Consider the following 27737-nt stretch of genomic DNA (forward strand, 5'->3'; position numbering starts at 1 on the left):
GACATACTGGGGCCGTCCTTTTTGGAAATTAAATACCGCCATGCTTCGAGATAACGCCCTAACTGAGCAGTTAGAAGCTTCTTGGCAACTTTCACTCCGACAAAGCCACAAATACCGGTCAACGATAGATTGGTGGACTTTATGCGCCAAAAAGAAACTTCGATCTACTCTAATTTCTTACAGTAGGGAAAGGGCACTTTGGTCTCGGCGCACTGTCGAATTCTATTATACTTGTCTGCGTGACCTTTATGCTATGCCAATGTCCGCGGCTGTCAGAACGGGTATCAAACAGGTCAAGGCCGAACTTCTTAGCCTTAAACGCAAACAGCTGGAAGGACTGACAATAAAATCACGAGTTCACACCACAGTGGAAGAAGAACACGCTTCTCTCTTTCACCTACTCCAGCACGAAAAAAATCGTCGAAGAAATTTTATTCAGTCATTGCTCTCCGAAGATCAAAGTATTTTAACTCAACAAAAAGATATTTTAAACGAGGCTCATAGGTATTATCATCAATTGTACAGTGCTCACCAGTATAACCCAGATCATGGACAGGAACTGCTCCGAAACTGTGATATGGAACAACTAGTAACTGCAGAACACAACAGGAGCCTCACTGTTGAAATCCTGTCTGAAGACATTTTCGAAGAAATTAAAAGCTCACCTGTTAAAAAATCACCTGGGCCCGACGGTTTACCCGTAGAATTTTATTCCCAATATTGGCATATTATAAGGAATAAATTCACGCAAGTCGTCAACGAAATCTTGAGTGGAGGGCACATACCTGACGATATGAAAGAGTGTGTCACTGTTTTACTTCCTAAGGGAAACAATTCGGATGTCAAACAGCTCAACAAAATGAGACCGATATCCTTAATGAACTCTGATTATAAGATTATTGCCAGGGTAGTCAAAAACAGACTCCGACCGGTGTTTGATACAGTAATTGGTCCCCATCAAACGTGTCTCCCGGGTCGGAACATTTTTAAAACAGTCTGCGAATACAGGGACATAATCAGTATCTTCTCAACGACATTGACGAAGGCTGGCCTCGTTTTTATCGACTTTTCTAAAGCCTTTGATAGGGTAAACCATGAATATTTATTTACCACTCTGAGGTATATAGGTTTTAACGACGAATTTTTAATTGTCTTAAAAAATCTATTGCAAGGCATGAAAACCAAAATTTTAATAAATGGACACTATACTCAAGATGTCGAAATAGCAAATGGTGTCCCGCAGGGCAGTCCTTTATCAATGATGCTATTTGTGGTAGCACTAGAACCTTTGCTGAAACGATTAAACAAGGAATTAGAAGGCATCTCAATTTCAGGGGTCAGTAACGCTACCAACGCTTACGCCGACGACGTCGGAGTCATCGTCAGAAGTAATGACGACGTTGTAAGACTGAGAGAGATTGTTCGCCTTTACTGCTTCGCAACGGGAGCGCAAATCAACGATATGAAAAGCTCCTTTCTAAATCTCCATGGCTTCAGGAACACTGCCCTCGAATGGGCCAGGTCTGTAGCCCATCACACTGCGTTAGGTGTGAGGTTCTACCGATGCCCCCTGCAAACAACGACATTCAACTGGAAGAAGGTCTTACATAGTATTCGAGGTACTTTGATAATGAACCGACTTAGAGACTTGAACATTATCCAAAGGGTGCAATTAATCAACTGCGCTGTCCTTTCGAAAGCAGTATATGTAGGTCAAATACTGCCGATACCTAAAGCGATATCCAAAACCATCATGAGCTTCATCTGCAAGTATGTTTGGAGAGGTGAGATATTTAAAGTGGCAGCCAGTACTATAACATTAAAACCGAGAGACGGAGGCCTCGGACTGACCGATATCCGCCGCAAAACTACGGCTCTTTATATCAAGCGTACACTTCAGCTTTTAGAAGACCGCCACAATAATTTATCATCGAAACTTTTCCAAATCCTTAAACCGGAGAGTATGGAACCACCTATTAATGTAAGTAAAATATCTTACAAATTGCAGCACATCAGATTCTACTATTTAGAACTTAGTTATCTGCACTGCATTGTCGCGGATAGGACCAAAAGAAACTGTAGTTTCATCATGGATTGCCTTACTACAAAGGACAACCGAAACAGAATGGAATCAAAATATCCCACCCGAAATTGGCAAAATATATGGAAGAATATAAACAATAAAGTACTGTCCACCAATGTGCGCGGTGCCTGGTACAAGGTTGTCAATAATACCGTTGCCACAAATGAAAGATTACATTCTATAGGATTGAGTGACACAAATCAGTGTCCACGTTGTAATGTGATAGACACCCTCCGGCATCGTCTCATATGCAACGGCTACCAGGTCATTTGGGACAGAGTCCGCCAACAGGTGGCGTTTATCAATAGGAACGACGGCAGACACCTTACTGTCGACATTCTCGTCAACCCCGAAAGCGTTGCTTTCCCTATTCAGAAGAATAATGTTACCCTATGGCTACTGGGGAACTATGTCAATTATGTCATTAATAACCTCGGCCTGCCCGACGCACTGGACTATGAGCAACATGTATTACTGGAATATTATAAAATATGTGGACAACGACACAACAAGACATTGTATGGTAACATGCTAAAAATATTATTTGACAAACAAGGCATCGGATGAAGTACGCAATGACGGATCGCTGATAAAATATCGAAGTTTGCGATGCCAAAGTAGGGGATTGCTGCTAAGGGCGAAGTACGGTGGGGACTTCGTGGGCCCCAGGGCCGCTACGGTAGCCGTGAAGGCCTTCGCAGAACCCTGAAAAGGCATTGCATTCTACGCCTGAAACCGCAAAAAAAAAAAAAAAATAAATAAATAAATAAATAAATAAATTACTTTGCAAAAAAAAAAAAAAAAAAAAAAAAAGTGGCGCAATTGGTTAGCGCACGGTACTTATAAGGCAGTAGCCGTGAGCAATGCCGGGGTTGTGAGTTCGAGCCTCACCTGGGGCATACTTTTATTTCGTAGCAGCTGTCTCTGACAGCATCAGGAGGCTACATTTCAGATGTATCAGCTATGTCAGCAAGATTAATGTGTATTATGTGCGCTAGTTGCGTCTTCCTCGGTAGTATAGTGGTTTGTATCCCCGCCTGTCACGCGGGAGACCGGGGTTCGATTCCCCGCCGGGGAGACGCGATTTTTATCTCACAAACCTGCTCGAGTGGTGCGCGTGTGGGACGGAAGAGCATTAACTTGCTGCAAAATCTTAAAAAATGATGCATCTTAGGAAGTAGTTCTCGCATTCTTCACACTTCAGAATTACTGGGTTTGCTTTTGAGGCTGAATCAATGCCCCCAGCCGACTCTCTAGGCGTAATAATCGAGCCCGACACAATCAGGAAAAGAAATAATTTTAGCAGAGCGTGGTTTCGATCCACGGACCTCTGGGTTATGGGCCCAGCACGCTTCCACTGCGCCACTCTGCTGTGTGGGGGTATACTGGCTCTTCGTCACATCACGTGGGACACTTGGGCAGTGTTGTCTGCGTCGCTTTCACACGCCTACATTTGATTGCGTACATCTCCTACAGCTCTCAGCTTGACTTGTCTCGACTTTTGCTCGACTGACGCTACGCTGACGCTTGCACGCAGCGATATTTACCACGATCGCCTCGACATGCAGCTGCGAGATGCACAGGAGTAACAAAGCACTGCACGATGCGGCGACATACGAAATCCACTGCCCAGCTACGCGTTGGCAACTAACAAAATGCCGACCCTGCCAGGATTCGAACCTGGAATCTTCTGATCCGTAGTCAGACGCGTTATCCGTTGCGCCACAGGGCCAGTGGCAGCATTTCTCGCTACAAGGCAAGTGCAATTCGCTAAGAAACGTGTTCTCCAGGGCTCATCAAGCTCCCAAGGAAGGCACCACTCGTCCAGCTGCGTGGTCGCGGTGCGCCTGCAGAGCTTGGAGCTTGCCACACATCTGCGCTCGCTGTTCGACAGGTAGCACGAGGCAAGGCGCGCGTTTTTCTGCATTTTTTCGATGACGAGAGGCGGTTGATGTGCATGTAAGCGTAGCATATCAAACACGAATAGCACGAAGCGTTCGTACTTAGGTGCCAAAGTCGCAGTATGGCCGCAGGTGGCCATCATATGTTTTTGTAGCCACCACTGGTTTGCAGCAATGCGAATATGGCTAACTGAGAGCGTTTTGCTGTAGCCCCAGTGGCGCAATTGGTTAGCGCACGGTACTTATAAGGCAGTAGCCGTGAGCAATGCCGGGGTTGTGAGTTCGAGCCTCACCTGGGGCATACTTTTATTTCGTAGCAGCTGTCTCTGACAGCATCAGGAGGCTACATTTCAGATGTATCAGCTATGTCAGCAAGATTAATGTGTATTATGTGCGCTAGTTGCGTCTTCCTCGGTAGTATAGTGGTTTGTATCCCCGCCTGTCACGCGGGAGACCGGGGTTCGATTCCCCGCCGGGGAGGCACACTACATTTTTAATTATTGCACTATCAGTCGCCGAACTTAGTGCAGACCTTTTACAGCTACTTGCAACAAGTGTCTCCCACACAGACAGCTGCCTCCATCGCATCCTCGGTAGTATAGTGGTTAGTATCCCCGCCTGTCACGCGGGAGACCGGGGTTCGATTCCCCGCCGGGGAGACGCGATTTTTATCTCACAAACCTGCTCGAGTGGTGCGCGTGTGGGACGGAAGAGCATTAACTTGCTGCAAAATCTTAAAAAATGATGCATCTTAGGAAGTAGTTCTCGCATTCTTCACACTTCAGAATTACTGGGTTTGCTTTTGAGGCTGAATCAATGCCCCCAGCCGACTCTCTAGGCGTAATAATCGAGCCCGACACAATCAGGAAAAGAAATAATTTTAGCAGAGCGTGGTTTCGATCCACGGACCTCTGGGTTATGGGCCCAGCACGCTTCCACTGCGCCACTCTGCTGTGTGGGGGTATACTGGCTCTTCGTCACATCACGTGGGACACTTGGGCAGTGTTGTCTGCGTCGCTTTCACACGCCTACATTTGATTGCGTACATCTCCTACAGCTCTCAGCTTGACTTGTCTCGACTTTTGCTCGACTGACGCTACGCTGACGCTTGCACGCAGCGATATTTACCACGATCGCCTCGACATGCAGCTGCGAGATGCACAGGAGTAACAAAGCACTGCACGATGCGGCGACATACGAAATCCACTGCCCAGCTACGCGTTGGCAACTAACAAAATGCCGACCCTGCCAGGATTCGAACCTGGAATCTTCTGATCCGTAGTCAGACGCGTTATCCGTTGCGCCACAGGGCCAGTGGCAGCATTTCTCGCTACAAGGCAAGTGCAATTCGCTAAGAAACGTGTTCTCCAGGGCTCATCAAGCTCCCAAGGAAGGCACCACTCGTCCAGCTGCGTGGTCGCGGTGCGCCTGCAGAGCTTGGAGCTTGCCACACATCTGCGCTCGCTGTTCGACAGGTAGCACGAGGCAAGGCGCGCGTTTTTCTGCATTTTTTCGATGACGAGAGGCGGTTGATGTGCATGTAAGCGTAGCATATCAAACACGAATAGCACGAAGCGTTCGTACTTAGGTGCCAAAGTCGCAGTATGGCCGCAGGTGCATTCCGGCTCTAGCTGTCTGCGCGTTAGGACGTGTCCGCTGCTGCTCCGTGTACGTTAGTGGTGACGCCAAGTCCTGAGCTTTAGTTTGTTGCCGTTTGTGAATTTCTGTGTTTGTACGTGTCTGGTGTTATTGTGCAAAGTTTCTGTGTGTTTTCGTCCGTGATAACGGTCGTGCTTTGGAGGAATTTCGGTTTATTACCGGGATCTCCTCGTAACTGAAGAAAAATGGCTGGAATTGTCCGGAAAAATACCCTGGTTTTCTCTTTCGAGAAGGAAACACGTGCAGTGCAACCTACGGCTTTGGAAATCCATGACTGGCTGACCGACTTCATTGGAGTAAGTTCTGATTCCGTACATACCACCCAATTAGATGCTGACAAATACTGTGTCTTTGTAAAAATTTTTAATCCTGTGGATGTTGAGAAGCTGTTGTTGAGGTGGGGTAGTGTTGCTGACTTTGAGCATAGAGATGGGTCTAAAAGTAGTGTTTCGATTCGGAGAGCGGATATCACGTATAAAACTGTAAGAGTGCTAAATATTCCTATTGAAGTAGATAATCAGCTGATTAAAGAGGCGCTTTCGAAATACGGGGAGATCCAGTCCATTGTCAACGAAAGGTGGTCCAAATTGTATAAATTACAGTGTTTCAATGGCATACGATCAGTAGAAATGGAAGTTAAAGCCAATATACCATCTTTTCTTTCTATTGCTGGTCATAAAGCGCATATCGTATATTCAGGGCAGGTCCAGACATGTAATATTTGTAATGAAACGGGTCATTTCCGTCAAGACTGTCCTCGCCGTGTCTATGTCCTTAAAAATAGCCTTACGCAGCGTCAGCGTCTAACGCTTAATGATGTCCTGCCTAACATTCATCAACCTCCCCCGGCCAGTAATGATGGAGCTAGTACTTCTGATGTAACTGCCGTAAATGTCGCTGATTTTCCTCCCTTGCATGTAATTACCGATCGCAGTTCTTCTACCCACGAATGCGATCTGCAAACTAAAAAGAGACCTTTAGACACAACTGAAGACTGTTCAGACGATGATACATCGCAGTCCAACCGTAAACAAAAGCAATGCAGTGAGGGTGCGGGTGAGGACGTAAACAGTAAACATGTGGCAGTGACGCCAGCAGCAGAGGCCCTCCCGCCGCCAGCTGCTGCTGCCACAGCGTTAGAACACATGGACGCGAAAACACTGGCTCCGATCACGGCGACACAGGAGTCGAGTTCTGAGGAACAGAAAGCGATGGATCGGACTCAGCCCTGCGAATCTACAGACCCACCGCACTCCCTTCCCGTTGCACCGATAGAGGTCGCGGAAGGAACTGAAACTGGAACTAGACTTAACAAACAGGACTGTGTCGAGGCTACCTCCGCCCAATCGGCGCAAGATGCGGATCACTCGCGGTCACACACTGCCACTGCAGAGGTTCAAAGACGCAGGATAAAACCTCAACCGAACCTCAAAGCATCTCGTAACGCCGATAAACAAAAACTCGGAAAAGAGGATGTGAAAGCCAAAAATGTATCATATGAAATAATTTCTGAAGTATCCCCCGAAAAAAACTCAAAGAAACTTGATGGTGCAAAACCCCACTGTAAAGATAAGTCTGACCTGGTAAAGAATCCGTCATTGAACTGACACAGCCAAGTCTCACTCGAGAAATGATACTGCTAAATGCCACCATGTTCCTGCACAATTTCGGTGACAACGGAATTACCAATATGCCAAATTCGTAGTTGACTGTTTTTAGTATAGTTTTTTTTTCTTTCTTCTTTTTCTTCTATTACCTCCAGGAGTAATTGTTACTTTTCTCTGACAGTAGGGATTTTTTGTCCTTATTTCATAAGGAAGCTACATGTGCCAGGCATACACAATAACAACTATAAACATTAACAGGATTAAGTCAGAACCGAAGATTGCTGCTCTCAAGGATTTCCTTTACGAATCAGGAACTGACATTGCTTTGCTGCAAGAAGTCGTGATGCCTGACCTTAAAGTTGCAGGCTATGTAGAAATACTAAACATCTCCCTCGAAACAAAGGTGGGGACAGCAATTTTAATCCGGGAAGGGATCCCTGTAACTGATGTCGAGAGACTGGACTCGGGCAGAGCAATAGGAATTAACGTTTTTGACGTTACTATTATTAACCTGTATGCCCCGTCAGGGACCTCCAATAGACCGGAAAGGGCACATTTTTTTAGAGAAGAAATAATATATCTATTACGGAAAAACCCGCCAGAACTTTTAATTGGCGGCGATTTTAACTGTGTACTCAATAAAAAAGATCAGACTCCCAATTTTAATTGCTGTAACGAGTTGAAGCGGCTAGTCACGGATCTAAAACTCAGAGATACTTGGGAAATTAAATATCCCACTGTTGTTGCCTATACGTACATAGCTACACAGTCCTGTAGCAGGATTGATAGGATATATGTGTCACAAGGTATGGAAAGATCCTTAGTTAAAGTCGAGACGATTCCTGTATATTTCTCCGACCATTGCAGTATGCTGGCTTCTCTCAATTTAAGGGCACAACCTACTCGCCGTTTAAGAAGTCAGTGGAAGCTGAACGTATCTTTGTTACAGGACAATGAGTTAGCAGATGTTGTCCACGAAACGTGGAATATGTGCTTGCGCTCGGTAGATCGCTATGTGACTGTTACCGACTGGTGGTGCAACAGGGCAAAACCAAAACTGAGGAACGTTTTAATTCATTACAGTCTTCAACGATCCCGAGAACTCAAGAACACCATAGAGTTTTATTATGCAATGTTACGAAACTTGTATGACCAGGCGAGCATTTCCGGTATTCGTTTGGAAGACATTAAGAAAACTAAGGCCAAATTACTCCGTATTAAACAACAACAGCTGGAAGGACTAAAAGTAAAGTCAAAAGCCAAGACATTATCAGAGGACGAAACTGCTTCCTTGTATCACCTCTTGCGACACGCAAAATACAGGAGACGAACCTTTCTTGATGAGATCCAGACTTCGACCGGTCTGACCATTACTTCTCAGAAAGAGATTGTCAACGAGGTTTACAAGTATTACCACAACCTATATTCAGCCAGTCCGTTATGCGAAGAATCCTTCGAAGAATTTCTTGGCAGCATAGTTCCTCAGCTGTCAGAAGAGGAAAATGAAGGACTTCTTACTGATTTCACTGAAGAGGAACTCCACGAAACCGTCCGCAAGTCTCCTTTACAAAAGTCACCGGGGCCGGATGGGTTGCCCGTTGAATTTTATCTACGATACTGGTCACTCATAGGAGCACAGTTCACTCAAATGGCAAACGAGATTATCCACGGAAAACCACTACCTGCTGCTATGAAAGAATGCACAATAGTACTAGTTCCAAAGACAACTTCGAAGCGAAATCTAAACAACTTTCGCCCTATTTCGTTGCTTAACTCCGACTATAAAATCTTAGCTAGAATGTTAAATAACAGACTTTCACTTTTAGCCAAAAAAATAGTAAGTCAACATCAGTCATGTGTACCTGGCAGGACTATTTTCAAAAGTATTGCGGAATACAGGGACTTAATTGCCATCACTTCAGTGACGAACATCAAATGTGCCATTTGTTTTATTGATTTTCACAAAGCCTTCGACCGTGTGGATCACAGGTTCCTTCTTACAACAATGAGAAAAATCGGCTTTGACGAACGAGCTCTCAGTGTGGTTAAGAACGTTGCGTTGGGAATCAGCGCAAGTATCTCTGTCAACTGCCAAAGAACTAAGCAGATTCAGATACGGCGTGGCGTTCCTCAGGGCAGCCCGCTTTCCATGCTTCTATTCGTCTTTTCCTTGGAGCCGCTACTCCGCAGTCTCCACGTCAATCTAACAGGTATTACGTTAGCAGGTCACAAAACAGTCACAAATGCATACGCTGATGATGTAGGCGTCGTATTACGGAACGTCGATGACATTTCCAAATTAGAACTGCTCCTTAAAAAGTACTGCAGCGTGTCGGGAGCCACCACCAATGCCAATAAGAGCAGATTTCTAAACCTGCGGGGTTTTCAACACGTAACTGTCACTTGGGCAACACCGGTCACTCAGTGCAAATCACTTGGGACGACTCTGACTACGTGTCCACTAAAAATGGCAGCCCTAAATTGGAAAACTACATCCGGATATATTCAAGGAGCCATCAGAGAAAACCTGCCCCGAACTTTAAATCAGTATCAGAGAATTCATTTAGTTAATAATTGCCTTTTATCAAAAGCTTATTATACTGCGCAACTCTTTCCACTTCCCACCATGATCGCTGGAAAGATAATGTCAATCGTCACTAACTACCTATGGCGAGGTGAAGTGTTTAGAGTGACTGGGAGAACAGCTACTCTAGATCCCAGCAATGGAGGTCTGGGATTAACTGCTATTAAGAACAAGGCCTCTGCTCTTTTCCTCAAACGGACCACTAGTCTTCTTAATGAAAACGCTACAAGCATTACAACTAAGCTATTTGAAATTCTTAGACCTGCAAGTCTCCACGCGCCAGTTGATGTGCACAAAATCAATCCCCGTCTTCGTCATGTGCGTACATTTTTCGTCGATCTGAGTTATATCAATAGCGAAATAACCAATTCGCGGCAGTTAACGGCCCGAGCAATTATGTGTCTCAGAAAGAAAAATGAAGGGAAGAATAAAATAGAAGAAAAATATCCGTATTACGATTGGGCAACTATATGGAAGAATATCAACCTGCGTGGTCTCTCCTCCGACGCCAAAACATCATGGTACAAATCGGTCAACAATATAGTTAGCACCAACGAACGATTGCACTCCATCGGGATTAGCCAAACAAACCTTTGTCTCAAATGTAATCTCCTCGATACCACAGTCCACAGATTCACGTGTGCTGGGCATATGGACAACTGGAAATGGTTGAGAGACCAATTGGCTTTCCTGACACGATCATCCACCGACAATTTTCAGCCTCTGATACTTCTCCGGCCACAGATACAATATTTCCCTGCCACCAAAAATAACTCAATTCATTGGTTAATGGGAACATACGTTAGCTATGTCGTTAATAACTTAGGGACCGACAATATCATTGATTTTCATATGTACCTGAAAAATGAATATGATAGAATAGTTAAATATCCAGGCCATAAGAAGACGTATGGCAACATGCTCAAAATTGTCTTCGAGCGACTGGGAATCGGATGACAGCGAAGAGCAAACAAAAGACTTTCTTTTATACAACAATAATCGGAGAAGCAAAGAACACTATATGATTCAGTTCATCTTTAAATTTAAGCACCGCATTTAAGTCGCAACAAATGAAGGGAGTCCCGAAATTTTTTCCCACATTTATTAAGAGAAGAAATTCATTTATTTAACGATTGTCATCAATCAGCACTTAAATTCAAATTCTTTTTTTCTTCAATTATGAAGCCTAGCCGAGATGGCAATTTATAATTAAAAATACAAAGCGCGCAACAAATGGAAATTCTGCAATTAGGTGACGGATGAGGGGCGGCATTGAGGCCAGGCCTCAGCATTTTTTGACCCCTGCCCTCATTGCCGACGCTTATCTGACACTGAAAGCTATAAATTAAAAATAAAAAAAAGGCGCTGGAAAAAAAAAGTGAAAAAAACAAAGTGGCTAGGATACCTGGCTCTCACCCAGGAGGGGAAAAAAAAAAAAAGTGGCTAGGATACCTGGCTTTCACCCAGGAGGCCCGGGTTCGATTCCCGGTACTAATAGAAAAAAAAAAGTAGTGTAGCGGTTATCACGTCTGCTTCACACGCAGAAGGTCCCCGGTTCGATCCCGGGCGCGAACAGTATTTTCCTGCCTATAAAGAATAAAAAAAAAATGGAAAAAAAAAAAAAAAAAAGTGGCGCAATTGGTTAGCGCACGGTACTTATAAGGCAGTAGCCGTGAGCAATGCCGGGGTTGTGAGTTCGAGCCTCACCTGGGGCATACTTTTATTTCGTAGCAGCTGTCTCTGACAGCATCAGGAGGCTACATTTCAGATGTATCAGCTATGTCAGCAAGATTAATGTGTATTATGTGCGCTAGTTGCGTCTTCCTCGGTAGTATAGTGGTTTGTATCCCCGCCTGTCACGCGGGAGACCGGGGTTCGATTCCCCGCCGGGGAGGCACACTACATTTTTAATTATTGCACTATCAGTCGCCGAACTTAGTGCAGACCTTTTACAGCTACTTGCAACAAGTGTCTCCCACACAGACAGCTGCCTCCATCGCATCCTCGGTAGTATAGTGGTTAGTATCCCCGCCTGTCACGCGGGAGACCGGGGTTCGATTCCCCGCCGGGGAGACGCGATTTTTATCTCACAAACCTGCTCGAGTGGTGCGCGTGTGGGACGGAAGAGCATTAACTTGCTGCAAAATCTTAAAAAATGATGCATCTTAGGAAGTAGTTCTCGCATTCTTCACACTTCAGAATTACTGGGTTTGCTTTTGAGGCTGAATCAATGCCCCCAGCCGACTCTCTAGGCGTAATAATCGAGCCCGACACAATCAGGAAAAGAAATAATTTTAGCAGAGCGTGGTTTCGATCCACGGACCTCTGGGTTATGGGCCCAGCACGCTTCCACTGCGCCACTCTGCTGTGTGGGGGTATACTGACTCTTCGTCACATCACGTGGGACACTTGGGCAGTGTTGTCTGCGTCGCTTTCACACGCCTACATTTGATTGCGTACATCTCCTACAGCTCTCAGCTTGACTTGTCTCGACTTTTGCTCGACTGACGCTACGCTGACGCTTGCACGCAGCGATATTTACCACGATCGCCTCGACATGCAGCTGCGAGATGCACAGGAGTAACAAAGCACTGCACGATGCGGCGACATACGAAATCCACTGCCCAGCTACGCGTTGGCAACTAACAAAATGCCGACCCTGCCAGGATTCGAACCTGGAATCTTCTGATCCGTAGTCAGACGCGTTATCCGTTGCGCCACAGGGCCAGTGGCAGCATTTCTCGCTACAAGGCAAGTGCAATTCGCTAAGAAACGTGTTCTCCAGGGCTCATCAAGCTCCCAAGGAAGGCACCACTCGTCCAGCTGCGTGGTCGCGGTGCGCCTGCAGAGCTTGGAGCTTGCCACACATCTGCGCTCGCTGTTCGACAGGTAGCACGAGGCAAGGCGCGCGTTTTTCTGCATTTTTTCGATGACGAGAGGCGGTTGATGTGCATGTAAGCGTAGCATATCAAACACGAATAGCACGAAGCGTTCGTACTTAGGTGCCAAAGTCGCAGTATGGCCGCAGGTGCATTCCGGCTCTAGCTGTCTGCGCGTTAGGACGTGTCCGCTGCTGCTCCGTGTACGTTAGTGGTGACGCCAAGTCCTGAGCTTTAGTTTGTTGCCGTTTGTGAATTTCTGTGTTTGTACGTGTCTGGTGTTATTGTGCAAAGTTTCTGTGTGTTTTCGTCCGTGATAACGGTCGTGCTTTGGAGGAATTTCGGTTTATTACCGGGATCTCCTCGTAACTGAAGAAAAATGGCTGGAATTGTCCGGAAAAATACCCTGGTTTTCTCTTTCGTGAAGGAAACACGTGCAGTGCAACCTACGGCTTTGGAAATCCATGACTGGCTGACCGACTTCATTGGAGTAAGTTCTGATTCCGTACATACCACCCAATTAGATGCTGACAAATACTGTGTCTTTGTAAAATTTTTTAATCCTGTGGATGTTGAGAAGCTGTTGTTGAGGTGGGGTAGTGTTGCTGACTTTGAGCATAGAGATGGGTCTAAAAGTAGTGTTTCGATTCGGAGAGCGGATATCACGTATAAAACTGTAAGAGTGCTAAATATTCCTATTGAAGTAGATAATCAGCTGATTAAAGAGGCGCTTTCGAAATACGGGGAGATCCAGTCCATTGTCAACGAAAGGTGGTCCAAATTGTATAAATTACAGTGTTTCAATGGCATACGATCAGTAGAAATGGAAGTTAAAGCCAATATACCATCTTTTCTTTCTATTGCTGGTCATAAAGCGCATATCGTATATTCAGGGCAGGTCCAGACATGTAATATTTGTAATGAAACGGGTCATTTCCGTCAAGACTGTCCTCGCCGTGTCTATGTCCTTAAAAATAGCCTTACGCAGCGTCAGCGTCTAACGCTTAATGATGTCCTGCCTAACATTCATCAACCTCCCCCGGCCAGTAATGATGGAGCTAGTACTTCTGATGTAACTGCCGTAAATGTCGCTGATTTTCCTCCCTTGCATGTAATTACCGATCGCAGTTCTTCTACCCACGAATGCGATCTGCAAACTAAAAAGAGACCTTTAGACACAACTGAAGACTGTTCAGACGATGATACATCGCAGTCCAACCGTAAACAAAAGCAATGCAGTGAGGGTGCGGGTGAGGACGTAAACAGTAAACATGTGGCAGTGACGCCAGCAGCAGAGGCCCTCCCGCCGCCAGCTGCTGCTGCCACAGCGTTAGAACACATGGACGCGAAAACACTGGCTCCGATCACGGCGACACAGGAGTCGAGTTCTGAGGAACAGAAAGCGATGGATCGGACTCAGCCCTGCGAATCTACAGACCCACCGCACTCCCTTCCCGTTGCACCGATAGAGGTCGCGGAAGGAACTGAAACTGGAACTAGACTTAACAAACAGGACTGTGTCGAGGCTACCTCCGCCCAATCGGCGCAAGATGCGGATCACTCGCGGTCACACACTGCCACTGCAGAGGTTCAAAGACGCAGGATAAAACCTCAACCGAACCTCAAAGCATCTCGTAACGCCGATAAACAAAAACTCGGAAAAGAGGATGTGAAAGCCAAAAATGTATCATATGAAATAATTTCTGAAGTATCCCCCGAAAAAAACTCAAAGAAACTTGATGGTGCAAAACCCCACTGTAAAGATAAGTCTGACCTGGTAAAGAATCCGTCATTGAACTGACACAGCCAAGTCTCACTCGAGAAATGATACTGCTAAATGCCACCATGTTCCTGCACAATTTCGGTGACAACGGAATTACCAATATGCCAAATTCGTAGTTGACTGTTTTTAGTATAGTTTTTTTTTCTTTCTTCTTTTTCTTCTATTACCTCCAGGAGTAATTGTTACTTTTCTCTGACAGTAGGGATTTTTTGTCCTTATTTCATAAGGAAGCTACATGTGCCAGGCATACACAATAACAACTATAAACATTAACAGGATTAAGTCAGAACCGAAGATTGCTGCTCTCAAGGATTTCCTTTACGAATCAGGAACTGACATTGCTTTGCTGCAAGAAGTCGTGATGCCTGACCTTAAAGTTGCAGGCTATGTAGAAATACTAAACATCTCCCTCGAAACAAAGGTGGGGACAGCAATTTTAATCCGGGAAGGGATCCCTGTAACTGATGTCGAGAGACTGGACTCGGGCAGAGCAATAGGAATTAACGTTTTTGACGTTACTATTATTAACCTGTATGCCCCGTCAGGGACCTCCAATAGACCGGAAAGGGCACATTTTTTTAGAGAAGAAATAATATATCTATTACGGAAAAACCCGCCAGAACTTTTAATTGGCGGCGATTTTAACTGTGTACTCAATAAAAAAGATCAGACTCCCAATTTTAATTGCTGTAACGAGTTGAAGCGGCTAGTCACGGATCTAAAACTCAGAGATACTTGGGAAATTAAATATCCCACTGTTGTTGCCTATACGTACATAGCTACACAGTCCTGTAGCAGGATTGATAGGATATATGTGTCACAAGGTATGGAAAGATCCTTAGTTAAAGTCGAGACGATTCCTGTATATTTCTCCGACCATTGCAGTATGCTGGCTTCTCTCAATTTAAGGGCACAACCTACTCGCCGTTTAAGAAGTCAGTGGAAGCTGAACGTATCTTTGTTACAGGACAATGAGTTAGCAGATGTTGTCCACGAAACGTGGAATATGTGCTTGCGCTCGGTAGATCGCTATGTGACTGTTACCGACTGGTGGTGCAACAGGGCAAAACCAAAACTGAGGAACGTTTTAATTCATTACAGTCTTCAACGATCCCGAGAACTCAAGAACACCATAGAGTTTTATTATGCAATGTTACGAAACTTGTATGACCAGGCGAGCATTTCCGGTATTCGTTTGGAAGACATTAAGAAAACTAAGGCCAAATTACTCCGTATTAAACAACAACAGCTGGAAGGACTAAAAGTAAAGTCAAAAGCCAAGACATTATCAGAGGACGAAACTGCTTCCTTGTATCACCTCTTGCGACACGCAAAATACAGGAGACGAACCTTTCTTGATGAGATCCAGACTTCGACCGGTCTGACCATTACTTCTCAGAAAGAGATTGTCAACGAGGTTTACAAGTATTACCACAACCTATATTCAGCCAGTCCGTTATGCGAAGAATCCTTCGAAGAATTTCTTGGCAGCATAGTTCCTCAGCTGTCAGAAGAGGAAAATGAAGGACTTCTTACTGATTTCACTGAAGAGGAACTCCACGAAACCGTCCGCAAGTCTCCTTTACAAAAGTCACCGGGGCCGGATGGGTTGCCCGTTGAATTTTATCTACGATACTGGTCACTCATAGGAGCACAGTTCACTCAAATGGCAAACGAGATTATCCACGGAAAACCACTACCTGCTGCTATGAAAGAATGCACAATAGTACTAGTTCCAAAGACAACTTCGAAGCGAAATCTAAACAACTTTCGCCCTATTTCGTTGCTTAACTCCGACTATAAAATCTTAGCTAGAATGTTAAATAACAGACTTTCACTTTTAGCCAAAAAAATAGTAAGTCAACATCAGTCATGTGTACCTGGCAGGACTATTTTCAAAAGTATTGCGGAATACAGGGACTTAATTGCCATCACTTCAGTGACGAACATCAAATGTGCCATTTGTTTTATTGATTTTCACAAAGCCTTCGACCGTGTGGATCACAGGTTCCTTCTTACAACAATGAGAAAAATCGGCTTTGACGAACGAGCTCTCAGTGTGGTTAAGAACGTTGCGTTGGGAATCAGCGCAAGTATCTCTGTCAACTGCCAAAGAACTAAGCAGATTCAGATACGGCGTGGCGTTCCTCAGGGCAGCCCGCTTTCCATGCTTCTATTCGTCTTTTCCTTGGAGCCGCTACTCCGCAGTCTCCACGTCAATCTAACAGGTATTACGTTAGCAGGTCACAAAACAGTCACAAATGCATACGCTGATGATGTAGGCGTCGTATTACGGAACGTCGATGACATTTCCAAATTAGAACTGCTCCTTAAAAAGTACTGCAGCGTGTCGGGAGCCACCACCAATGCCAATAAGAGCAGATTTCTAAACCTGCGGGGTTTTCAACACGTAACTGTCACTTGGGCAACACCGGTCACTCAGTGCAAATCACTTGGGACGACTCTGACTACGTGTCCACTAAAAATGGCAGCCCTAAATTGGAAAACTACATCCGGATATATTCAAGGAGCCATCAGAGAAAACCTGCCCCGAACTTTAAATCAGTATCAGAGAATTCATTTAGTTAATAATTGCCTTTTATCAAAAGCTTATTATACTGCGCAACTCTTTCCACTTCCCACCATGATCGCTGGAAAGATAATGTCAATCGTCACTAACTACCTATGGCGAGGTGAAGTGTTTAGAGTGACTGGGAGAACAGCTACTCTAGATCCCAGCAATGGAGGTCTGGGATTAACTGCTATTAAGAACAAGGCCTCTGCTCTTTTCCTCAAACGGACCACTAGTCTTCTTAATGAAAACGCTACAAGCATTACAACTAAGCTATTTGAAATTCTTAGACCTGCAAGTCTCCACGCGCCAGTTGATGTGCACAAAATCAATCCCCGTCTTCGTCATGTGCGTACATTTTTCGTCGATCTGAGTTATATCAATAGCGAAATAACCAATTCGCGGCAGTTAACGGCCCGAGCAATTATGTGTCTCAGAAAGAAAAATGAAGGGAAGAATAAAATAGAAGAAAAATATCCGTATTACGATTGGGCAACTATATGGAAGAATATCAACCTGCGTGGTCTCTCCTCCGACGCCAAAACATCATGGTACAAATCGGTCAACAATATAGTTAGCACCAACGAACGATTGCACTCCATCGGGATTAGCCAAACAAACCTTTGTCTCAAATGTAATCTCCTCGATACCACAGTCCACAGATTCACGTGTGCTGGGCATATGGACAACTGGAAATGGTTGAGAGACCAATTGGCTTTCCTGACACGATCATCCACCGACAATTTTCAGCCTCTGATACTTCTCTGGCCACAGATACAATATTTCCCTGCCACCAAAAATAACTCAATTCATTGGTTAATGGGAACATACGTTAGCTATGTCGTTAATAACTTAGGGACCGACAATATCATTGATTTTCATATGTACCTGAAAAATGAATATGATAGAATAGTTAAATATCCAGGCCATAAGAAGACGTATGGCAACATGCTCAAAATTGTCTTCGAGCGACTGGGAATCGGATGACAGCGAAGAGCAAACAAAAGACTTTCTTTTATACAACAATAATCGGAGAAGCAAAGAACACTATATGATTCAGTTCATCTTTAAATTTAAGCACCGCATTTAAGTCGCAACAAATGAAGGGAGTCCCGAAATTTTTTCCCACATTTATTAAGAGAAGAAATTCATTTATTTAACGATTGTCATCAATCAGCACTTAAATTCAAATTCTTTTTTTTTTTCAATTATGAAGCCTAGCCGAGATGGCAATTTATAATTAAAAATACAAAGCGCGCAACAAATGGAAATTCTGCAATTAGGTGACGGATGAGGGGCGGCATTGAGGCCAGGCCTTAGCATTTTTTGACCCCTGCCCTCATTGCCGACGCTTATCTGACACTGAAAGCTATAAATTAAAAATAAAAAAAAGGCGCTGGAAAAAAAAAGTGAAAAAAACAAAGTGGCTAGGATACCTGGCTCTCACCCAGGAGGGGAAAAAAAAAAAAAGTGGCTAGGATACCTGGCTTTCACCCAGGAGGCCCGGGTTCGATTACCGGTACTAATAGAAAAAAAAAGAAGTAGTGTAGCGGTTATCACGTCTGCTTCACACGCAGAAGGTCCCCGGTTCGATCCCGGGCGGGAACAGTATTTTCCTGCCTATAAAGAATAAAAAAAAATAAAAAAAAAATAAAAAAAAATGGCGCAATTGGTTAGCGCACGGTACTTATAAGGCAGTAGCCGTGAGCAATGCCGGGGTTGTGAGTTCGAGCCTCACCTGGGGCATACTTTTATTTCGTAACAGCTGTCTCTGACAGCATCAGGAGGCTACATTTCAGATGTATCAGCTATGTCAGCAAGATTAATGTGTATTATGTGCGCTAGTTGCGTCTTCCTCGGTAGTATAGTGGTTTGTATCCCCGCCTGTCACGCGGGAGACCGGGGTTCGATTCCCCGCCGGGGAGGCACACTACATTTTTAATTATTGCACTATCAGTCGCCGAACTTAGTGCAGACCTTTTACAGCTACTTGCAACAAGTGTCTCCCACACAGACAGCTGCCTCCATCGCATCCTCGGTAGTATAGTGGTTAGTATCCCCGCCTGTCACGCGGGAGACCGGGGTTCGATTCCCCGCCGGGGAGACGCGATTTTTATCTCACAAACCTGCTCGAGTGGTGCGCGTGTGGGACGGAAGAGCATTAACTTGCTGCAAAATCTTAAAAAATGATGCATCTTAGGAAGTAGTTCTCGCATTCTTCACACTTCAGAATTACTGGGTTTGCTTTTGAGGCTGAATCAATGCCCCCAGCCGACTCTCTAGGCGTAATAATCGAGCCCGACACAATCAGGAAAAGAAATAATTTTAGCAGAGCGTGGTTTCGATCCACGGACCTCTGGGTTATGGGCCCAGCACGCTTCCACTGCGCCACTCTGCTGTGTGGGGGTATGCTGGCTCTTCGTCACATCACGTGGGACACTTGGGCAGTGTTGTCTGCGTCGCTTTCACACGCCTACATTTGATTGCGTACATCTCCTACAGCTCTCAGCTTGACTTGTCTCGACTTTTGCTCGACTGACGCTACGCTGACGCTTGCACGCAGCGATATTTACCACGATCGCCTCGACATGCAGCTGCGAGATGCACAGGAGTAACAAAGCACTGCACGATGCGGCGACATACGAAATCCACTGCCCAGCTACGCGTTGGCAACTAACAAAATGCCGACCCTGCCAGGATTCGAACCTGGAATCTTCTAATCCGTAGTCAGACGCGTTATCCGTTGCGCCACAGGGCCAGTGGCAGCATTTCTCGCTACAAGGCAAGTGCAATTCGCTAAGAAACGTGTTCTCCAGGGCTCATCAAGCTCCCAAGGAAGGCACCACTCGTCCAGCTGCGTGGTCGCGGTGCGCCTGCAGAGCTTGGAGCTTGCCACACATCTGCGCTCGCTGTTCGACAGGTAGCACGAGGCAAGGCGCGCGTTTTTCTGCATTTTTTCGATGACGAGAGGCGGTTGATGTGCATGTAAGCGTAGCATATCAAACACGAATAGCACGAAGCGTTCGTACTTAGGTGCCAAAGTCGCAGTATGGCCGCAGGTGGCGATCATATGTTTTTGTAGCCACCACTGGTTTGCAGCAATGCGAATATGGCTAACTGAGAGCGTTTTGCTGTAGCCCCAGTGGCGCAATTGGTTAGCGCACGGTACTTATAAGGCAGTAGCCGTGAGCAATGCCGGGGTTGTGAGTTCGAGCCTCACCTGGGGCATACTTTTATTTCGTAGCAGCTGTCTCTGACAGCATCAGGAGGCTACATTTCAGATGTATCAGCTATGTCAGCAAGATTAATGTGTATTATGTGCGCTAGTTGCGTCTTCCTCGGTAGTATAGTGGTTTGTATCCCCGCCTGTCACGCGGGAGACCGGGGTTCGATTCCCCGCCGGGGAGGCACACTACATTTTTAATTATTGCACTATCAGTCGCCGAACTTAGTGCAGACCTTTTACAGCTACTTGCAACAAGTGTCTCCCACACAGACAGCTGCCTCCATCGCATCCTCGGTAGTATAGTGGTTACTATCCCCGCCTGTCACGCGGGAGACCGGGGTTCGATTCCCCGCCGGGGAGACGCGATTTTTATCTCACAAACCTGCTCGAGTGGTGCGCGTGTGGGACGGAAGAGCATTAACTTGCTGCAAAATCTTAAAAAATGATGCATCTTAGGAAGTAGTTCTCGCATTCTTCACACTTCAGAATTACTGGGTTTGCTTTTGAGGCTGAATCAATGCCCCCAGCCGACTCTCTAGGCGTAATAATCGAGCCCGACACAATCAGGAAAAGAAATAATTTTAGCAGAGCGTGGTTTCGATCCACGGACCTCTGGGTTATGGGCCCAGCACGCTTCCACTGCGCCACTCTGCTGTGTGGGGGTATACTGGCTCTTCGTCACATCACGTGGGACACTTGGGCAGTGTTGTCTGCGTCGCTTTCACACGCCTACATTTGATTGCGTACATCTCCTACAGCTCTCAGCTTGACTTGTCTCGACTTTTGCTCGACTGACGCTACGCTGACGCTTGCACGCAGCGATATTTACCACGATCGCCTCGACATGCAGCTGCGAGATGCACAGGAGTAACAAAGCACTGCACGATGCGGCGACATACGAAATCCACTGCCCAGCTACGCGTTGGCAACTAACAAAATGCCGACCCTGCCAGGATTCGAACCTGGAATCTTCTAATCCGTAGTCAGACGCGTTATCCGTTGCGCCACAGGGCCAGTGGCAGCATTTCTCGCTACAAGGCAGGTGCAATTCGCTAAGAAACGTGTTCTCCAGGGCTCATCAAGCTCCCAAGGAAGGCACCACTCGTCCAGCTGCGTGGTCGCGGTGCGCCTGCAGAGCTTGGAGCTTGCCACACATCTGCGCTCGCTGTTCGACAGGTAGCACGAGGCAAGGCGCGCGTTTTTCTGCATTTTTTCGATGACGAGAGGCGGTTGATGTGCATGTAAGCGTAGCATATCAAACACGAATAGCACGAAGCGTTCGTACTTAGGTGCCAAAGTCGCAGTATGGCCGCAGGTGGCGATCATATGTTTTTGTAGCCACCACTGGTTTGCAGCAATGCGAATATGGCTAACTGAGAGCGTTTTGCTGTAGCCCCCGTGGCGCAATTGGTTAGCGCACGGTACTTATAAGGCAGTAGCCGTGAGCAATGCCGGGGTTGTGAGTTCGAGCCTCACCTGGGGCATACTTTTATTTCGTAGCAGCTGTCTCTGACAGCATCAGGAGGCTACATTTCAGATGTATCAGCTATGTCAGCAAGATTAATGTGTATTATGTGCGCTAGTTGCGTCTTCCTCGGTAGTATAGTGGTTTGTATCCCCGCCTGTCACGCGGGAGACCGGGGTTCGATTCCCCGCCGGGGAGACGCGATTTTTATCTCACAAACCTGCTCGAGTGGTGCGCGTGTGGGACGGAAGAGCATTAACTTGCTGCAAAATCTTAAAAAATGATGCATCTTAGGAAGTAGTTCTCGCATTCTTCACACTTCAGAATTACTGGGTTTGCTTTTGAGGCTGAATCAATGCCCCCAGCCGACTCTCTAGGCGTAATAATCGAGCCCGACACAATCAGGAAAAGAAATAATTTTAGCAGAGCGTGGTTTCGATCCACGGACCTCTGGGTTATGGGCCCAGCACGCTTCCACTGCGCCACTCTGCTGTGTGGGGGTATACTGGCTCTTCGTCACATCACGTGGGACACTTGGGCAGTGTTGTCTGCGTCGCTTTCACACGCCTACATTTGATTGCGTACATCTCCTACAGCTCTCAGCTTGACTTGTCTCGACTTTTGCTCGACTGACGCTACGCTGACGCTTGCACGCAGCGATATTTACCACGATCGCCTCGACATGCAGCTGCGAGATGCACAGGAGTAACAAAGCACTGCACGATGCGGCGACATACGAAATCCACTGCCCAGCTACGCGTTGGCAACTAACAAAATGCCGACCCTGCCAGGATTCGAACCTGGAATCTTCTAATCCGTAGTCAGACGCGTTATCCGTTGCGCCACAGGGCCAGTGGCAGCATTTCTCGCTACAAGGCAAGTGCAATTCGCTAAGAAACGTGTTCTCCAGGGCTCATCAAGCTCCCAAGGAAGGCACCACTCGTCCAGCTGCGTGGTCGCGGTGCGCCTGCAGAGCTTGGAGCTTGCCACACATCTGCGCTCGCTGTTCGACAGGTAGCACGAGGCAAGGCGCGCGTTTTTCTGCATTTTTTCGATGACGAGAGGCGGTTGATGTGCATGTAAGCGTAGCATATCAAACACGAATAGCACGAAGCGTTCGTACTTAGGTGCCAAAGTCGCAGTATGGCCGCAGGTGGCGATCATATGTTTTTGTAGCCACCACTGGTTTGCAGCAATGCGAATATGGCTAACTGAGAGCGTTTTGCTGTAGCCCCAGTGGCAGTCGCGGCCGAACCGCCTTAGCGGTCGGACGTAGCAGCGCAGCGTGCTCGCCGTTTACGCTCGCGTGTGTTTACATTGTGCTCTTTGTGAGTTGTTAGTATTTGTGCAAAATAGAGTCTCAATTAAGGAAGTACACTTTAAAGTTCAGCTTTAGTTTCGATATCGTGCGTCCTAAGGTTTACGAGTTTGATGATTGGTTTCGTGACACGTTTAAGGTACCTGCAGAAGACTGCCTAGGCATGGGATATGACTTTTTGAGCAACGTTTTCTACGTTAAATTGAAGAACGACGATATCTGCCAGAGGATTATGGCCACTACGAACGGGGTTGCCGAATACAAGACCAGCAATGGCGAGGTGAGTCGTGTTGCCATTACTTATGCAGGACTAGGACTTCGGGCAGTTAAAGTGCACTTGCTACCCTTTGAACTTGACTTTAAGTACATCAAGGACGCCCTCTCGAAGTACGGTACCGTGTACTCAGTAACCGCCGACCGTTGGGGTGGCAATATGTACTATAAAGTTGACAACGGGGTCAGAACTGTCAGGATTGACTTAGAAACTCACATTCCGTCTTTCGTTCATATGTGCGGTTTTAAAGCTCTAGTTGTTTATGAAGGGCAACCCCGCACATGCTCTGTTTGCAACATGTTCGGCCACCTCAGAGCTCAATGTCCGCGCAGGAGACCTGTGCAGTTACCAGCCGAGATAGGGCCGGACGGCCAGCCGCGTGCCCAGTACGCCACCGTAGCCAGCCGCTTGTTTACCGGTGCCGGCCTTTTCGCGAGCTCTGCCGACGACGCGGTGTACAGTGCTGCGCACGACACTTCTGCCGTCACACATTCCGGTGACGTGGAAATGTCCGACGCTCCGGCAGGTCATAATATCACCACGGACTCACCCATCATTCCAGAACACAGTTCTGTCGGGGGCGAAGCTGCAAAGGAATCTATCCATACCGCAGTTGTAGATGAACCCACAGCGGAGAAAGAAGACACTTCCCAAGAGCTGTCGGAAAACATCCGTTCCGTCACCGAAATTCCTTCACGTGACCCTTTGCATCCCGACCCCGTGAACTCCCGACAGGTGACATTACAACCTGCTGAAACTGTCACAGTTCTTGCAGATTCCCCAGATAGCCACTTAAATACCAACCTTCCGCATGCAGCTTCAGGTTCCCGGAAAGCTAAAAAGGCAGATTGCGATGCACCAAAAGATGCCACACGCAGAGTGTCACCTGATAAAAAGAAACCTCGCGTTGCTCGCGACGGTGCTACACAGACTGCAAAACAGTTGAAGCCCGTGGCGCAACAGGTGGCTGCAAAATTAAAAACCAGCCAATCTGCTGCTCCAGAACCGTCCACACCCGACGGAGTAGAACCTATGGAGTCTGATGACAGCCGGCAGCAGCCTCCGGGCCCTTCATGGGGTTCGGACGATGAGACAGACCGCAACGAGGGCCCCTTATAGGTGTTTGTCCTGCTGTAGTGATGTGTGTATGTGTATGCATAGAGGTGATGGTATTTCCCAGCTTGCGCAATTTCTGCCTCAATGACTGAAATCTTTACGTATAATCTGACGACCATTAACATGAACAGAATCCAGAGCGATGTAAAACTCCGAGCGTTTACCGACTTCATCCGCCGAACGAACGTAGACATTGGGCTACTACAGGAAGTTTGCGTGGAACCGACAGTAGCTGGTTTTACCACTATAGTAAATATTAGCAAAGAAGACCATACTGGGACCGCCATTTTATTACGAGACGGCATCCCCCACTCAAATGTAGTACGGCTCATTAATGGCAGAGGCATCGCCTGTATAGTTAACGGTATTAAGATTGTCAACTTATATGCACCATCCGGCAGCAACCGCCGACAGGAACGGTCCTCTTTTTATAAAAACGATATCCCCTTTTTACTTGGTGGATATACTGAGAATTGTATTTTAGGCGGAGATTTTAACTGCGTTCTGTCACCAAAGGATCAAACGCCCAACTTTAATAAGTGCACAGAGCTCGACTGTCTTGTGCAAGGCCTGAAACTACTAGACAGCTGGGAACTTATACACGGCGATCGCGTAGCTTACTCGCACATCACCAGTAATTCTGCCAGCAGGATCGACCGGATTTATGTCTCCCTCGCTCTCGGTCGTAGGGTAGCCAACAGTGATATCGCCCCCGTCAGCTTCTCGGACCATAGCGTACACCAGTGCTACGTAAACCTCCAACGCCCACAAGTAACTCGTGGGAGGGGTTATTGGAAACTGAATGTTGGCCTGTTGCAAGACAGAGAGCTGGACGAAGAGATAACACAGGTGTGGGAGCAACTACAGCGCACGCGAACCAGGTATAGGTCTATCACCGAATGGTGGCTCCATAGTGCAAAACCTAAACTTCGGACAACGATTAAACGCTATACGTATCAGAAGTCGTACTGGCATAGGCAGACAATAGAATTTTATTTTTCTGGTCTTCGGGAATTATATCACTGCGCTGACATTACAGCCGTTGACACCTACTGCCGCATCAAGAAATATAAAGCTAAGATTATGACCCTCTATCGCCAGCAAATGGACGTCACCATACGTAGGTCACAGCCCAAGGACATCGCGGCAGATGAGACGGCTTCCCTATACCACACCTTACGAACTCTGCGGAGAGAGAAAGCCAAGCTAATTGAAGAAGTAGAAGATGGAGCCGGAAATGTCTTTACTAAACAACGGGACATCGCATTGCATATATACCGCCACTTCAGCGACCTGTATAACAGACAAGAGGTTGACGACGCACTCTGCGACGAAGTTCTCAGGGACATCCCTTCTGTCTTATTACACGAGGACAATGCAACTCTAGAAGCGGCTTTCAGTGCAGAAGACTTAAAACAGGCAGTCTTCAGCGCTGCAAAACGGAAATCCCCTGGCCCCGACGGTCTCGGCGCAGAATTTTATCAGCACTATTGGGACATCCTGGCTCCAACGTTTCTCCAAATCGCTAATGAGATGTGGCGACTTGATTCTGTTCCAAACGAATTGAGGGAAGGCTTTATTGTACTTTTGCCAAAACCAGGCAACAGTCGGAAGATCCAAGGTCTCAGACCAATTACGCTACTCAACTCGGATTTTAAAATCATAACGAGAGCGGTGAAGCAGCGCATGCAACCGGTCCTGAACAAACTCCTTGGAAAACATCAATATGGAGCGGTAGCTGGCCGAAGCATAATATCAGCTGCCTGCGATCTCAGGGAAGTGATATGCTCATTAGCGCACACTCAAGAGCCTGGGGCGTTGCTTTTTCTCGATTTTGAAAAAGCGTATGACCGCATCAGTCACGAATACCTGACTAAGGCACTGCTGAAGATGGGTTTTGGCTGCCGTTTCGTCACTCTGCTCCATCAGTTAATTTCCAAAGCCACGTCTCGTGTAATTGTCAATGGTCACTTAACGGACACAATAACGATCAGACGATCCATCCGACAAGGCTGCCCGTTATCGATGGCGTTGTATGCCATAGCTGTCGAGCCTCTGCTTATGACCATAAATGAGAGGTCCAGAGGAATCCCCATTGGAATGCAGAAGATGGCATGTATTGCCTATGCTGATGACGTCTGCTTAGGTGTAACTTCAGAGGCTAATCTACTGGAGATAGGACACATTGTCAACATCTTCAATGCGGTCACCGGCGCGAAGCTGAACAAGAGGAAGACGACGTTGCTACACATCGGGTGCGGAATCGGTGATGTCACCCATATCGACTGGTGTGCAACGAAAGACCAACACAAATCTCTTGGCGTTTATTGGTGTGCGGTTCCTGATGTTATGGCCACCAAAAACTGGACAGATATGTTGCACAAGATACGAGCAACAACCTGTATTTATTCTGATAGGGAACTGGATCTCTTGCAGAAAGTTCATACAGTTCGCATATCTATAGCGAGCCGTATGTATTACTTAGGCCAAATTTTACCGGTTTCAGATCACCTCGCAGCCAGTATACAAAAAGCTTTCTGTTGGTACGTGCTACGGAGACATATATTTAAAGTCAGCTTTGAAACATTGACCCTACCATCGTCGAGAGGGGGACTTGGTCTCATTAGTACCAAACACAAATGCCGGACATTGTTAATTAACCGCATGAAGAAAATTGTCACGCAAGACACATCGAGTTTCACGAGGACCCTCCTCTCAATCTGGAGGCCATGCAGTCTCAGTCCACCTATAGATGAGGCCACGATACCGATCACTTTTCGCCACATCCGACTATATTACAGTGAATTTAGTTACATTCGCTCCGCAGAGGGCATCCATCCACCGTATACCAACACCAAGATATATAGCTTCCTTACAACCGACGGCAGAACCAACAGAATAACCCAAAAATACCCGCAAATCCAGTGGAATACAGTCTGGAGAACTGTCCATAGTCGCGTATTGCCTTCAAGGGTCGCATCTGCATGGTACTTAGTTATCAACGACAAGGTGCCCACCAATGAACAATTGCACAGGATCCACCTAAGCCCCACACCGAACTGCGACTTATGCGGCTATGTGGACACTATGGCCCACCGGTTAACCTGTAGTACCGCAGGGCCGATCGTCGCTCATATGCGGAGCAACCTGGCGATCATCGACCGTACTGTACCACAAAATGTGGATCCAATGGAATTACTCCGACCGCAAAAAATACGATATCCCCGCAGGAAACACAACGCGGCCATATGGATGTTAGGCCACACCATT

The 27737-nt window shown here is 46.6% G+C and overlaps 26 non-coding genes across 26 annotated transcripts; 14 read left to right on the top strand and 12 right to left on the bottom strand.

The window, feature by feature from the left end:
- Nucleotides 1–3089: 3089 nt before the first annotated feature.
- Trnad-guc (transfer RNA aspartic acid (anticodon GUC)) lies at nt 3090–3161 on the top strand. Its single transcript has one exon. It is a non-coding gene; the product is annotated as a tRNA-Asp (tRNA).
- A 222-nt stretch (nt 3162–3383) lies between these two features.
- Nucleotides 3384–3455, bottom strand: Trnam-cau (transfer RNA methionine (anticodon CAU)). Its single transcript has one exon. It is a non-coding gene; the product is annotated as a tRNA-Met (tRNA).
- A 287-nt stretch (nt 3456–3742) lies between these two features.
- Nucleotides 3743–3815, bottom strand: Trnar-acg (transfer RNA arginine (anticodon ACG)). The gene has a single exon. It is a non-coding gene; the product is annotated as a tRNA-Arg (tRNA).
- Nucleotides 3816–4193: 378 nt separating this feature from the next.
- On the top strand, nt 4194–4285 carry Trnai-uau (transfer RNA isoleucine (anticodon UAU)). Its single transcript is given in 2 exon segments — nt 4194–4231; nt 4250–4285. It is a non-coding gene; the product is annotated as a tRNA-Ile (tRNA).
- A 107-nt stretch (nt 4286–4392) lies between these two features.
- Nucleotides 4393–4464, top strand: Trnad-guc (transfer RNA aspartic acid (anticodon GUC)). Its single transcript has one exon. It is a non-coding gene; the product is annotated as a tRNA-Asp (tRNA).
- A 107-nt stretch (nt 4465–4571) lies between these two features.
- Nucleotides 4572–4643, top strand: Trnad-guc (transfer RNA aspartic acid (anticodon GUC)). Its single transcript has one exon. It is a non-coding gene; the product is annotated as a tRNA-Asp (tRNA).
- Nucleotides 4644–4865: 222 nt separating this feature from the next.
- Trnam-cau (transfer RNA methionine (anticodon CAU)) lies at nt 4866–4937 on the bottom strand. The gene has a single exon. It is a non-coding gene; the product is annotated as a tRNA-Met (tRNA).
- A 287-nt stretch (nt 4938–5224) lies between these two features.
- Trnar-acg (transfer RNA arginine (anticodon ACG)) lies at nt 5225–5297 on the bottom strand. Its single transcript has one exon. It is a non-coding gene; the product is annotated as a tRNA-Arg (tRNA).
- Nucleotides 5298–11656: 6359 nt separating this feature from the next.
- Nucleotides 11657–11728, top strand: Trnad-guc (transfer RNA aspartic acid (anticodon GUC)). Its single transcript has one exon. It is a non-coding gene; the product is annotated as a tRNA-Asp (tRNA).
- Nucleotides 11729–11835: 107 nt separating this feature from the next.
- Nucleotides 11836–11907, top strand: Trnad-guc (transfer RNA aspartic acid (anticodon GUC)). Its single transcript has one exon. It is a non-coding gene; the product is annotated as a tRNA-Asp (tRNA).
- A 222-nt stretch (nt 11908–12129) lies between these two features.
- Nucleotides 12130–12201, bottom strand: Trnam-cau (transfer RNA methionine (anticodon CAU)). Its single transcript has one exon. It is a non-coding gene; the product is annotated as a tRNA-Met (tRNA).
- Nucleotides 12202–12488: 287 nt separating this feature from the next.
- Nucleotides 12489–12561, bottom strand: Trnar-acg (transfer RNA arginine (anticodon ACG)). Its single transcript has one exon. It is a non-coding gene; the product is annotated as a tRNA-Arg (tRNA).
- Nucleotides 12562–18606: 6045 nt separating this feature from the next.
- Trnav-cac (transfer RNA valine (anticodon CAC)) lies at nt 18607–18676 on the top strand. Its single transcript has one exon. It is a non-coding gene; the product is annotated as a tRNA-Val (tRNA).
- Nucleotides 18677–18921: 245 nt separating this feature from the next.
- On the top strand, nt 18922–18993 carry Trnad-guc (transfer RNA aspartic acid (anticodon GUC)). Its single transcript has one exon. It is a non-coding gene; the product is annotated as a tRNA-Asp (tRNA).
- Nucleotides 18994–19100: 107 nt separating this feature from the next.
- Trnad-guc (transfer RNA aspartic acid (anticodon GUC)) lies at nt 19101–19172 on the top strand. The gene has a single exon. It is a non-coding gene; the product is annotated as a tRNA-Asp (tRNA).
- A 222-nt stretch (nt 19173–19394) lies between these two features.
- On the bottom strand, nt 19395–19466 carry Trnam-cau (transfer RNA methionine (anticodon CAU)). The gene has a single exon. It is a non-coding gene; the product is annotated as a tRNA-Met (tRNA).
- Nucleotides 19467–19753: 287 nt separating this feature from the next.
- Trnar-acg (transfer RNA arginine (anticodon ACG)) lies at nt 19754–19826 on the bottom strand. The gene has a single exon. It is a non-coding gene; the product is annotated as a tRNA-Arg (tRNA).
- Nucleotides 19827–20204: 378 nt separating this feature from the next.
- Nucleotides 20205–20296, top strand: Trnai-uau (transfer RNA isoleucine (anticodon UAU)). Its single transcript is given in 2 exon segments — nt 20205–20242; nt 20261–20296. It is a non-coding gene; the product is annotated as a tRNA-Ile (tRNA).
- Nucleotides 20297–20403: 107 nt separating this feature from the next.
- Nucleotides 20404–20475, top strand: Trnad-guc (transfer RNA aspartic acid (anticodon GUC)). The gene has a single exon. It is a non-coding gene; the product is annotated as a tRNA-Asp (tRNA).
- Nucleotides 20476–20582: 107 nt separating this feature from the next.
- On the top strand, nt 20583–20654 carry Trnad-guc (transfer RNA aspartic acid (anticodon GUC)). Its single transcript has one exon. It is a non-coding gene; the product is annotated as a tRNA-Asp (tRNA).
- Nucleotides 20655–20876: 222 nt separating this feature from the next.
- Trnam-cau (transfer RNA methionine (anticodon CAU)) lies at nt 20877–20948 on the bottom strand. Its single transcript has one exon. It is a non-coding gene; the product is annotated as a tRNA-Met (tRNA).
- A 287-nt stretch (nt 20949–21235) lies between these two features.
- Nucleotides 21236–21308, bottom strand: Trnar-acg (transfer RNA arginine (anticodon ACG)). Its single transcript has one exon. It is a non-coding gene; the product is annotated as a tRNA-Arg (tRNA).
- Nucleotides 21309–21686: 378 nt separating this feature from the next.
- Trnai-uau (transfer RNA isoleucine (anticodon UAU)) lies at nt 21687–21778 on the top strand. The gene is given in 2 exon segments: nt 21687–21724; nt 21743–21778. It is a non-coding gene; the product is annotated as a tRNA-Ile (tRNA).
- Nucleotides 21779–21885: 107 nt separating this feature from the next.
- On the top strand, nt 21886–21957 carry Trnad-guc (transfer RNA aspartic acid (anticodon GUC)). Its single transcript has one exon. It is a non-coding gene; the product is annotated as a tRNA-Asp (tRNA).
- Nucleotides 21958–22179: 222 nt separating this feature from the next.
- Trnam-cau (transfer RNA methionine (anticodon CAU)) lies at nt 22180–22251 on the bottom strand. The gene has a single exon. It is a non-coding gene; the product is annotated as a tRNA-Met (tRNA).
- A 287-nt stretch (nt 22252–22538) lies between these two features.
- Nucleotides 22539–22611, bottom strand: Trnar-acg (transfer RNA arginine (anticodon ACG)). The gene has a single exon. It is a non-coding gene; the product is annotated as a tRNA-Arg (tRNA).
- Between the last annotated feature and the right edge of the window lie 5126 nt (nt 22612–27737).

The sequence above is a fragment of the Schistocerca nitens genome, unplaced genomic scaffold, assembly GCF_023898315.1.
Source record: "Schistocerca nitens isolate TAMUIC-IGC-003100 unplaced genomic scaffold, iqSchNite1.1 HiC_scaffold_366, whole genome shotgun sequence".
Classification (NCBI taxonomy): Eukaryota; Metazoa; Arthropoda; class Insecta; order Orthoptera; family Acrididae; genus Schistocerca; species Schistocerca nitens.